Below are 12,245 nucleotides of genomic sequence, written 5' to 3' on the forward strand. Positions count from 1 at the left end.
TTGTGTGCAGGTATATAAAAATTTATACCAACATATCAAGATTTAATAAAGACAGAACAGAAATATTAACAAGTCTTTAATAAGGGGAAACATTAGGAATTCATGGGAGAACAACACAGAAACTTAGTGTACAAAGTACAGATTTATTGGAGATTAAATCAAGAATTCCCATTTGAGTTTTTGTGCCTTAATTTTTATATTTCTTTAACTAATAAAATGATAGATTTGTTTTATTAAACACTTCTTTAGAAAACTGGTACAATAGCATATTTTAAAAAATATATACCTTTATAGTCTTATCATTAAACTAAGAAGATATTGTTTCAATTTTGAGATCTTATACACTAATATGCATGAGAGTTTTGAACCATAGTTTTTGCTTAATAAAATTCTAGTATGAGTTATGATGAAATTGTCACAAATCTGGGACAGGGACTTGGACCTATTATTTCATTAGTGGATATAGAAATCACAGATGGAGAAACTTTATCAACCAACAAAGGTGTGTACCTTATAGTCTTAGATTTGACTAGCACAATGGGAAATGACTTACTCAGGGCCACACAGCCTTTACATGTCAGAGGATGGACTTGAGCTGACATCTTCCAGGCTGTGAGGCCAGGTCTCTGTCCATTACAGACTAATTCCTCTCTTTGGTATGTAAATGGTCCTTAAAGGAGGTTAATAGATCTGCTACTTAAAAGCTTCCTGTGACAGGATTTAGGTTTGTCAAGTGACAAATTAAACACTTTATGAAGCATCACTTGCTGTTCATTAATAGTAATTATATTCTATAACCATGAAAATCCACATGTAATACCCTCCCCCAGGAGCAATCAGGCAGCTGACTGAGAAACAGAGAAATTCCTTCTTTTTGCTTGTTATTCGTGAGAACTCATTGTCTTAATGGGGGAACTTCATTTTTATCTGATCTGGGCAGATGATTCTGTTTTCTAAGCCTAGGGATATGGTAATCAGGAAGAAGGTATCATTTGACAATAAGGGAAGTGGTAGAAGGACCTAATGTTGGTAAATCTGCATAACACTAATACCAGTTTAAGAGCATAACTGGGCAGCTAGGTGACTCAGTGGATAAGAGTGCCAGGCCTGGAGTCAGGAAGTCACCTTTCTGAGTTCAAATCCAGCCTTAGATATCTACTACCTGTGCGACCCTAGGTAAGTCACTTGACCTTGTTTGCCTAAGTTTCTTAATCTGTAAAATGGGTGGGAGAAGGAAATGGCAAACTACTCTAGTATTTTTGCCAAGGAAACCCCAAATGGGGCCATGAAGAGTTGGACACAACTGAACAACAATGAGCATGATACAAATGTTGGTGATTGATCAGTTCTGCTGTGTGATGGTTCCCATTTTCTTTATTTTAGTGCTAACCTGTGATTTGGGTGGTTTTGGGAACTCCCTCCACACCTATTGCTAATCCTCTGAAATTTAGATTCTTTGAGAGTCACCTGGGGCCCTGAGAATTCAAATGACTTGGCCAAAATCACAAAAAAATCAGCATGTATCAGAGGTTGGGCTTGAACCCAGGTCTTCCTGTCTCTAGGACTAGCCTTCTAGCTGCCATTATATTATATATTATATGCATCAATAAGGCAGTGATGCCATGAGATCAGTAAAGTTTGAAAAACAGGGTGCACAATGTTGTCACTTCCCCAAAATCCCCCCTTGTCTTAAACTGAATCATTCAGCATATTTTCTCTATTCCTCTGAAGGGAGCTGGGTATTTAGGGAGGAACATGACCATACTTTCTTATGTATTTCCTCATTTACATGTACCCTGTACATATTGAGAAGAATTAGGAACAATGTTTTCTTTTTAACAAAACTCATCCCCCCAAAATGATGACAATGTTGTAGAGATTGGTCCAGGTGGAATCCGCCTAGACAAAGAGCAGGCAGCTACTTGCAAGGATGAGTTGGTTGGGACTGTAGGATAAAAAAGCAATTTCACCCTCATTCCTCTCTAATGATGCTTAAGTGGAGCTCACTTCCTGGCTCTGACCATTGCCCGCCCCCTGCCCCGCTAAGATTCAGGGATCTGAGGTTTCCCTGGGCGCTGACTTGGCTCCCTGTTTAACTCTCACAGGGGCTTCTCCTCCCCGCCCCCCCCACCTTGTGTTTTCTTTGCTCTTTCATTGGTTTGAGCCAAGTTCATAGTCAAGTCCTGTGAAGGGTGAGGGAAGCTGACAGAGCAGGAAGTCATAAAAATAATAGCTAACATTTTGATGGTGCCTTTAGATTTATAAAGGTCCTTGCATATATTATCTTCATTGATTCTTAGAATAACCCTATGTGATCTGGGTGCTATTATTTTTCTCATTTTACAGATTAAGAAACTGAGGCAGAGAGAAAAGCTATGTGATTTGCTTTGGGTCATTTAGCTAGTAAATATGTGAGGTAGGATTCTAAACCAGGTTTTCCTGGTTTGCACAGTACTCTTTAGAAGGCAAGAATCAGTGGGATTAGAAGTATCTGAGTTCACTGTCCTTTCCAAGCAGGCTTTTTCCTGAGGCAGCCTTCTAGATGCCTAACTTTTTAGCTCTTTAATTTCTCTGATTTAATTAGAGAGATGTAACTTTTTTCTTTAAAGGCACTGATCTGTAAACAATTCAATTATGTTTTGTAATTATGCAATTCAGCCAACATATATTCATCACCCACTATGTGGAAGGCACCATGTTAGGCGCTGAAGTGGAAGGGATATGGTGCCTTGGAAAGAATGCTGAATTTGGAGTTAAGAGGAGAGTTGGTTTTGAATCCTGTTTCTGACATGAACTAGCTTCCCTGAGGTCAGAAGGTCTCTGAGACTTGGTGGCCCCATCTATAAAGTGGGGATAATAGCACCAGTAGTCCCCATCTCATGGGGATGCTGAGGCTCAAATGAGATGGGGTATGTAAAATGCCTGACAACCTTTTAAAGGCTATGTAAATGTTAGCTATTTTTGCGGGGTGGGGAGAACAAAAATCTCAGAGAGCATACACTCTAACAGTAGGGACAAGACACTGAAATAGATAACTTTAAGGCACCTCTAATTCCATAAAGGTACAAACAAGGTGGCCAGGGAGCATGGGAGGAGGGCATCAAGTAGGCTTCGTGGCTCTTTGCAGCTCATGCCGACCATGGGAATCTCCCGGAAAAACTGGCACAAGCGCCGCAAGACCGGAGGCAAGTGCAAGCCGTACCACAAGAAATGCAAGTATGAGCTGGGCCGCCCCGCCCGCCAACACCGAGATCGGGCCCCACCGCATCCACACCGTGCGAGTCCACTGAGGCAAATTGAGGCTGGACGTGGGCAACTTGTCCTCGGACTCCAAGTGCCGTAACCTTAAAACAAGGATCACTGATGTGTTCTACAACGCATCCAGCAGTGAGCTATTCGGAACCAAGACGCTGGTGAAGAATTGCAACGTACTCATCGATAGCACCCTATCTTGCCAGTGGGATGAGTCCCACTGGTACGTGCTGCCCTTGGGCGGGAAGAAGGGAGCGAAGCTGACTCCCGAGGAGGAAGAAATTTTAAATAAAAAGTGCTCAAAAAAGATCCAGAAGAAGTACGAGGAGCAGAAGAAAAATGCCAAGATCATCTCACTTGTGGAGGAGCAATGCCAGCAGGGCAAGCTCCTGGCCTGCATGGCATCAAGGCCAGGCCAGTGCGGCGGAGCAGAGGGTTGTGTGCTCGAGGGCAAAGAGCTTGAGTTCTACCTGAGAAAAATCAAAGCCCGAAAAGGCAAATAAACCCAAACTTGGACATTCTCTAAGGGAATAAATCCCCAGATAGTTTTTTAAAAGGGGGGGGGGGCGGTTCGTGAAGGAGGCAGAATTTCAGCTGAGAACTGAAGAATGGATAGAATGTCAAAAGGTGGAAATTGAGAGGAAAGGAAAGGACGAAAGCTAAAGGGAGGAAAAACCTGAGTCAAGGAGGCAGGAAAGCACATTTAAGGAAAGATGATTCATTTTGGTTGTTTAGGGGGTGGGGGATAGGGATATAGACTGGGGCAGCTAGGTCACATTGTGGATACAACATCAAGCATGGAGTCAGGAAGAACTGAGTTCAACTTTGGCCTTAGCTGTGTGACCCCGGGCAAGTCACTTAACCCTGTTTCCCTCAGTTTTCTCATCTGGAAAATGAGCTGGGGATGGAAATGGCAAACTATTCTAATATCTCTGCCAAGAAAAGCCCAAATGGGGTTGACTGAACAACAACAACAAAAAGCATATAGATTGGGATATAAAACTGTAGCTGGCAGTCAGTGCCAGAGCGTGGAGGACAAAAATTATCTTAATCTGCATTTTTTTGGGGTGGGGAGGGTCAATACCTTTGAAGGTTTCTGATCAAAAAAGTATAGACTGTCTTTCTCCAGCTTATGCTCATCCAGCTTCCAGTATGAGGTAATGGGTGGGTGGGAGTGCCCCACCCCAGCATCTGAGGTGAATGACCCCTCCCAATTGCTGCCAGGGGAACTCATGGGGATCCTAGAGACAACCGGGGAACATTTTAAGGCTTTTGGGGGAGTGTTCATTGGAGTGTGAGGAGAACCTATAGCTGAAATGCTGGAGGCAGAGAAGACATCAGGTCTGGAGTCACCATGTCTGAACCTAACAACCACGACAGATACTCTGCCATGACAGGAGCTGAGAAGGGTGGTGTGCTCTTAGTCCCTGAGCAAGCTTCAGTGAGGCCAGACCTTGGCAAGAACCATAATAGAAGGGAACCACTCTAGAGCTTAAGTCTCTTGTGCAGCCCTGGATTCAGGTTGTGATTGGTGAGAACTCTAATCTCCTGTCAAGGCTGGGGAACATGGGATTATTTTCCTATGCAATGCCAGAACCAGAACCAGCACAGCAAAAGGTTTTCTTCTGGTTCAAGGCACAGAAAGGTGGTCAACAGAAGAATCCAGGAGAGTAACACCATCAACACCTGCTGGAGACTGCCCAGAACTGCAGGAGGAGACACCCTCTGAGCACCTATGAGAGAAACCACCAATTGGGACACCTAACCTAACACAGGACTGCAAGCAAGTGACTGATGCTGAACAGGACTATGGGAGGACACTTGTTCATCAGCAGGTGTTCTTTTCCACAGCTTCTGTAGTCACTTCTATTTGTTTTCTTCAACCTATAAACAGGAAGGAAGGCAGGAAACAAGTATTTATTAAATGTTTACTTTGTGCCAGGCACTATGCTAAGATAAAACTTTTCTCATTTACATTTTGCAAACTGAGTTCTTGTAAGGGGCATAGGGTCATCTAGGGAGACTCCCAGGTTTTCTGGGTGGTGGCTGTGAGTAGTCACTGGGATGAGTTCTCCCAAAGTATCTCAGAACTCTCTGTGTCATGTGAGAGAGCCTCTGACGCAAGGATGACAGAAATAACATGATCACAGCTGTGCTTTAAGATAGTTACTCTGGCAGCTGTGCGCAGGAGACTTTGAAGGGCAGAGGTCTCTGAGATGGGGGTGGGGATAGGGCAGAGGAGAGGGACCAGCAGGCAATCATTTAGGAAGTTGTTGCAGTAATCCAGGGGAGAGATATTGAAACCCAAGTCAGGGCCTAACATAGTACCTTGGACATAATTATCGTTGAGATGTTTCAGTTGTGTCTAGCTCTTCATGTCCCCATTTGGGGTTTTCCTGGCAAAGATGCTATGGTGTTTTGCAATTTCCTTTTCCAGCTCATTTTCCAGCTGAGGAAACTGAGGCAAACAGGGTCAAATGACTTGCCCAGGGTCACACAGCTAGTAAGTGTCTGAGGCTAGATTTGAGCTCAGGTTGTTCTGACTCTAGGGCTGGCACTCTATCCACTGCACCACTTAGCTGCCCCTGGGACGTAGTAGGGCCTGGGTACATATTTAAAACTTTCATTTGAACTTTTAAATTTTTAATCAGCAAGCAATATTTCAATATACAAAGAGAAAAAGAGGATTAGATATTAAACTGCTATTAGTCATCAAATGAGATATTTCTAAAAGTGCTTATCACAGTGTCTGACACATAGTAAACACCATATGAATGTTAGCTATTATTAGTAGTATAGTTTTTTAATGGTAATGAGAGCTTTTGTATGCTACTTTAATCACAAAGTTTGCAAAGGGCTTTATATATGCCATTATTTGAGCTTGACAATAATCCTGTATTTATTATTATCTACATTGTACAGATTAGGAAATTGAGGCTGAGAGACAATGAGTCACTTGCTGAGGATCACACTGGTAGGATTTGAACTCAGAAATTCTTGATCCAAGTTTAGCCCTCTCCACACTACATTGAAGTAGGTATAGCCATAAATAAAGGATATAACTTTTTGTTTTGCAATGGACCCAAGATCTCATTAATGTCTGTCAATTCAGAGCAGAATGTCCTCTAAAACTTGTGGTGTTTTAGTTGGGGGAGGATAATAATGCTTATTTTTAAATTAAACTTTATTTTTTCAGTCAATGGAATTTCCTTTTATCTCTCTCATACCTGTATCCATTAAGAAAGAAAGAAAAACAACCCGTTACAGACATGTATAGTCAAACAAAACAAATTGCTTTGTTTTGGTCATTAGCCATGTTCAAAATAAACCAAGTCTCAATCTGGACCTCACTGTCAAGTAGGAGGGTAGCAGGTTTTATTAGGAATTCTCTGGAATTGTAGTTGTCATTGCATCAGAGTTCCTAAATCTTTCAGAGTTGTTTGTCTTTACAATATTATTGTTTTTTGGGGTGGCTTTTTTGGAAGGACTTGCCCAGGGTCACATAGCTAGTAAGTGTTTGATGCCAGATTTGAACTAAGGTCCTTCAGTGTTTTGTCCACTGCGGTGCCTAGCTGTCCCACAATATTATTGTTAGTGTATAAATTGTTCTCTGGTTCTGCTCACTTTACTTTGTATCAATCCATGCAAACCTTTTCAGGTTTCTCTGAAACTGTCCTTTCATTTCTTATAGCACAATATTATACCATCATATTCATATCACTTACTCAACCATTCTAGAACCTAAAGAATTTTTGTTTTGGTAAATAGTATTTTATTGTTTCCAATTACATCTAAGGGTAGTTATCAACACTCATTTTTATAAGATTTTGAGTTCTAAAATTTTTCCCTCCCTCCTGTCTCCCCTCCCCAAGATGGCAAGCAATCTGATATAGGTTATACATATGCAATCAATTAAATTTATTTCCACATCAGTCATATGAGAGTAGAATCAGAACAAAAGGGAAAAACCACAAGAAAGGAACTTTTAAAAAGTGAAAGTAGTCTGCTTTGATCTGCATTCAGACTCCATAATTCTTTCTCTGCATGTGGATAGCATTTTCCATCATGGGTCTTTTGGAATTGTCTTGGCACATTGTATTACTCAGAAGAGCTAAGTCTATCACAGTTGATCATGGCATGATGTTACTCTTCCTGTGTACAATGTTCTTCTGTGGAACTTAAAGTCTTTGGATTTTTTTGGTTTGTTTTTGGAGGGGGGAAGACAAAGCAATTGGGGTTAAGTGATTTGCCCAAGGTCACACAGCTAGTAAGTGTGTCAAGTGTCTGAGCCCGGATTTGAACTCAGGTCCGCCTGACTCCAGGGCCGGTGCTCTACTCACTGCGCCACCTAGCTGCTCCAGAACTTAAAGTCTGAGGCTATGAGAGATTAAGCCATAAGACTTGTATATGTCAGGCAGGATTTGAACCCAGGTCTTCTGACTCCAATCTTGGCTCTCTATCCATTACATCACAATGCATCTCTCCTGCAGAGAGCAATAACTCCAGTCTATACAGCATTCTGAAGATTACAAAGCATTTTTTTTAATAACAAAGGGAAATAAGCAAGAGGGAGTAGCCTTTAGATAGTGCTTACTACATGCCAGGCACTGGGCAAAGCACTTTTAATAAGTATTATCTCATTCGATCTTCATCTTAACGCTGCAAAGTAGGTGCTATTATTATCCTCATTTTATAGTTGAGGATAATGAGGTCAAGTGACATGTCCAAGGTCACACAGCCAGTAAGGGTTTGAAGTCCTGTCTTCCTGACTCCAAGCCCAGTGCTCTATCTACTGAGCCACCAGCTACCTCCTAACGACAAGCTTTGGAAGTATCTAGGAAGAGTATTTTTATCCTTATTTAACAGGTAAGGAAACAAAGGCAGAGAGTGATTAAGTCTGTGGAGCCACAACGCCAAAAAGATTGAAGCTGGGATGCCAATCCAGGTGTCCTGCCTCCAAGTCCAGGGCTTTCTGCACGATGCTACACTGCCTTTTCTGTAACCTTTTGTTTGTTGGGGAAAGTGCTAAAGTCTTGTGTTTTTGCAGTCGCCTAGATAGCTAATGTACAATCTTGTCATCACTCTGGAATTACAGAAGCACTTAGCCCTGAAAAGGACTATAAGGTCTCATGGGAATGATTTACTGTAGCACAGGAAATGGGGTCTCAAAATGAGAAGTGCAGCTAGGGGATTCTGCTTTCTGAAAGCTTAAAAATTCCTTTTGTTTCTTCTGCATCGAGAAGTCGTTTATTCTTTGCTGGGTTTTGATGACAGTAGAAGTTCAGTTGTTTTTTTTTTTTAATCTAACAGCTGACGGTGTGAATTGTGCTAATGTTCTATGTTCAGTCTTGGCTCCTATCATCGTTCTTACAAATGTGCACCATTGTTCACTAAAGGTACTGGGGGAACATTTGTGTGTGGATAGGTGCAGATGAGTTATTAGTGCCATCTTAAGTGGATTGGCCCAGAGCTTCTGAAGAGCAAAAGCAAATTATCGGCCATCATTACAAATCAACTCATAGAAAGCAACCAGTCATTCATTCAATCAACAAGTATTCATTAAGTGCCTGCTATGTTTCTGGCACTGTGCTAAGCACTGGAGATACAAAGAAAGGCAAAAACAGCCCTTGCCTTCAAGGAGTTGATGAGGGAGGGAATGGGCAAAAAACTACATACATAGAAAAATACACAGGGTAGATGGAAGACAATTTCCCACAAACATTAATGGGATTGGGAAAGGCTTCTTGAAGGGGAAGGCGAAAGAATGCATTTATATAGTGCCTACTATGTAACATAAATGTGCTAAGGGCTTTTACAAACACTATCTCATTTGATCCTCACAACAAATCTGAGAGGTAGGTGCCATTTTACATTTGAGGATTTGGAAGAAAAGAGAGATTAAATGGGTCATACAACTAATAAACATCTGAGGCTGGATTTGAATACAATGTAATATAATGAATACTTATTAGGAGCCTACTATGTGCTAGGCACTGTAGGAGTGCTGGGGATACAAATAAGAAAAAGATTGTCCCTGCCCTTGAGGAGCTTATAATCTAATGAAGCAAGACAATACACAAAAAGAAGCTGAAAAGAAACTGGAGAGTGGGATGGGAGAAGAAAGACTCCCATCACCTCCTTTCCCTCTTCTCCTCCCCTCGCTCCCTCCTTATCCCCCACCCCAGGATGACAGTAGAGTTGGAACTTCACAGTGTGGCTGGTAGGAAATGAAGAGCTGGCTGAACTTCTGAGCCCTCTTTAAGGGAGGCTTTGGGAGCAGTTTTTACTTCACCCTCTAGCCTTCCAATTAGTGGGACAGAAGCCACTGAGATTACAGGGAAGCAGTCTCTATGGTGACACATTTCTGGGTGATGAGCTTATCCTGGGGGAGCACAATGATAGTGGAGAGAGAACCAAGCATTTCAGCTGGTGGGAAATGAAGAGCTGGCTATCCTCTGGGCTCTCTTTAAGAGGAGGCATTAGGAGGAGGTTGGTTGGTTTGTTTTTCTCCACCCTCCATCCCTCCAATCAGAGGGATAAAGGTAATTGGGGGTATTGATGAGGTACAAGTACCAAATCTGAAGCTGAATTGAATCTATGTCTTTCTGACTCCAGGTCCAGCATTCTATCCACTATGACTATCCAACAGCTCCTACCTTGAAGAATGCAGGAACAATATAGTTGCAGAGCTTTTAATTAATTACTAATGCTAGGGCAATTGGGAAGATTCTCACTAGGTTTGTAGCACAGAGAAGTCTGTGTCTTATACATACCTGTTAATTCTAACCTTTTCCCAATTAGTCTCATCTGTAATGGGGGGTGGGGTGGGGAGAATGAGGCAGGTTTTAAGGTTTCCTATAGAATTGTTGTTTGTCTTTAGTTCTTGAAGAGGACCATGACATCAAGAAGGACATGCAAGTGGACTGGATTTAAGAGAGGGAGGGCTGTGCAAAGTCACCAGCCTCGCTTCCCCCTCCTCTCTCCTCTTCTCTCTCATATAGAATAGAGAATTCTCAAACTCGGTTTGATTCTGGACCCGTTTCCTTCCCAGTCTGACTAGGCCTTTAGCATGGAAGCAATAGCTATCGATAGTGATATTAATGATAATTTTCTCTAAGACTTTCCAGTTCATAAAGCAATTTTCTCACAATAATACTCTAAAATTGGAATGTTAAGTATTGTTGTCCCATTTTTATAAATGAGGAAAAGGAAGGAAACTTTCAGAGAGATGAAGCAACTTGTATGGGATGACATGTTTATTGAGTGGCAGAGCCAATGCTTGAATCCTGTGTTCTTTCAGTTTCAGCATACGCTGTCTCTATAGGAGAGAATACTTATGGATATTATGTTTGTTTCTTTAAAGTACAACATTTTAAACATATTAATCGTGAGAAAAACAAAACTAATAATGGTCCTTCATTATATGGCTCTTTAATAGAATTAGATCTAATCATAGATGTTATAGAAGTATAGTATACTTTTAAAAAATCAATATGATTCCAGTTACATGATATATCTTAAATGCAAATGTTTTCCAAACCAAAATTATTACTGTCTCGAGGGCAGTGATATAAATAACCTCTTTTAATTGTCAACTTATGAGAGGAATTGCTAAAGTAATGAGTTATTGTTAATAGTCTCATAAATATCATCCCTGAAAATAGCTCATGAATATTTGCTTACATGTTATTTCAATGAAGTACACATTCCAGTTGTCACATTCGAAGTTACTGCAAAGCTTACAATCAGTGAGAAGATTAGGGAGAAGTACAAAATTTACATAGAGAACGTATTTAGGTACCAGAAAATTCCCCTCTTATGTGTCATAAAGTGTCTGCAGCTGTAACATCTTAGTATATATATATGCAAGGAAGTTAATTTATAAATACTCAAATTTGGATTGAGTTCATAGAGCAAATAACAAAGACAGAATATAAAAATAGCCACACCTCATCTCCCCATTCCAATACACTTGGCATATTTCTATGTTGCTACAGATGAAGATAAAGTTGCCACCTCCACTTCCTTTTCTCTTGCTACAAAGCTGCCCTTTTAAGACAAGTTAAAGGATCAGTTGCCAAAATTTGCATCCTGAAGAGGAAGCACATTTTTACTGTGGAGACAATTTCAGTAGCTGCATTAAATAGTAAAACACTTTCTGCACAGTTGTGCAATCATGTATTTGGGCCCCATACTTTGTGGGAGAAGCCAGGGTGCAGGAGGCAGCAAATTTCATTATTTTGATTCCTCTTTGAAGTCAGCATTGGTGGGGAAATGTCCTTCAAGGGCATTCAAGACAAGCTCAGGCCATAATGCATTTTAAATCCTTGGAAAATAAAATCCTTCTTCCATTGGATGTCATGTTCAATTTAGGGTGCAGGCAGTTGACATCTTACCAAACTAAGGAAAGTAACTATGCAAGGCCTTTTTAGACTTTGTTGTGGTTGACTACAGACTGGTATGTGGCACTAGAAGAGTTACTAGGACCTCTCCATTTCAGCTTAACCCAATATTTATCTGAAATATCTGCCCAAAACTGAAGAGATAAGTTATATTTTAGAAAGATACAAAGGAACCTTTTGGCTTAAGAATCAGGCAAATCACCTGCCATGTTTGGCTCCTTCATTTGAAATTGATGAGCACTGAACTGGGAGTCAGGAGGGACTTAGAAAAGGAAGAAGGCAGTTCAGATAATATCAGGGGATAAGAAATTGAACAACCATTATACTGTGCTAGTATGAACATGATGCTGAGATGCCCTAGTCTATTGGGCAGATGCTCTTGGAGAATTGATGGGAAAATGTGAATCAGAGTAACATAGGATGGGGTGTATGTGGGTTGCCATCTATATCAGAGCATCCAACCCTCATTAGTGAATGAACAAATCTACTGAAATACTGGAGCGTGTTCCTTCTTATGTATCTTTTTCTCATGCCACCTTCCTTCTCTGGAAAGCCTTTCTTCCTCCTCTCCACTTAACATATAGTTTCTTC

At 41.0% G+C, this 12,245-nt stretch overlaps 1 pseudogene; it reads left to right on the plus strand.

Annotated features, from left to right (window-relative positions):
- Nucleotides 1-3,139: 3,139 nt before the first annotated feature.
- LOC118852337 lies at nt 3,140-3,755 on the plus strand (annotated as a pseudogene).
- The last annotated feature ends 8,490 nt before the right edge of the window (nt 3,756-12,245 follow it).

The sequence above is a fragment of the Trichosurus vulpecula genome, chromosome 5, assembly GCF_011100635.1.
Source record: "Trichosurus vulpecula isolate mTriVul1 chromosome 5, mTriVul1.pri, whole genome shotgun sequence".
In the NCBI taxonomy this organism is placed as follows: domain Eukaryota; kingdom Metazoa; phylum Chordata; class Mammalia; order Diprotodontia; family Phalangeridae; genus Trichosurus; species Trichosurus vulpecula.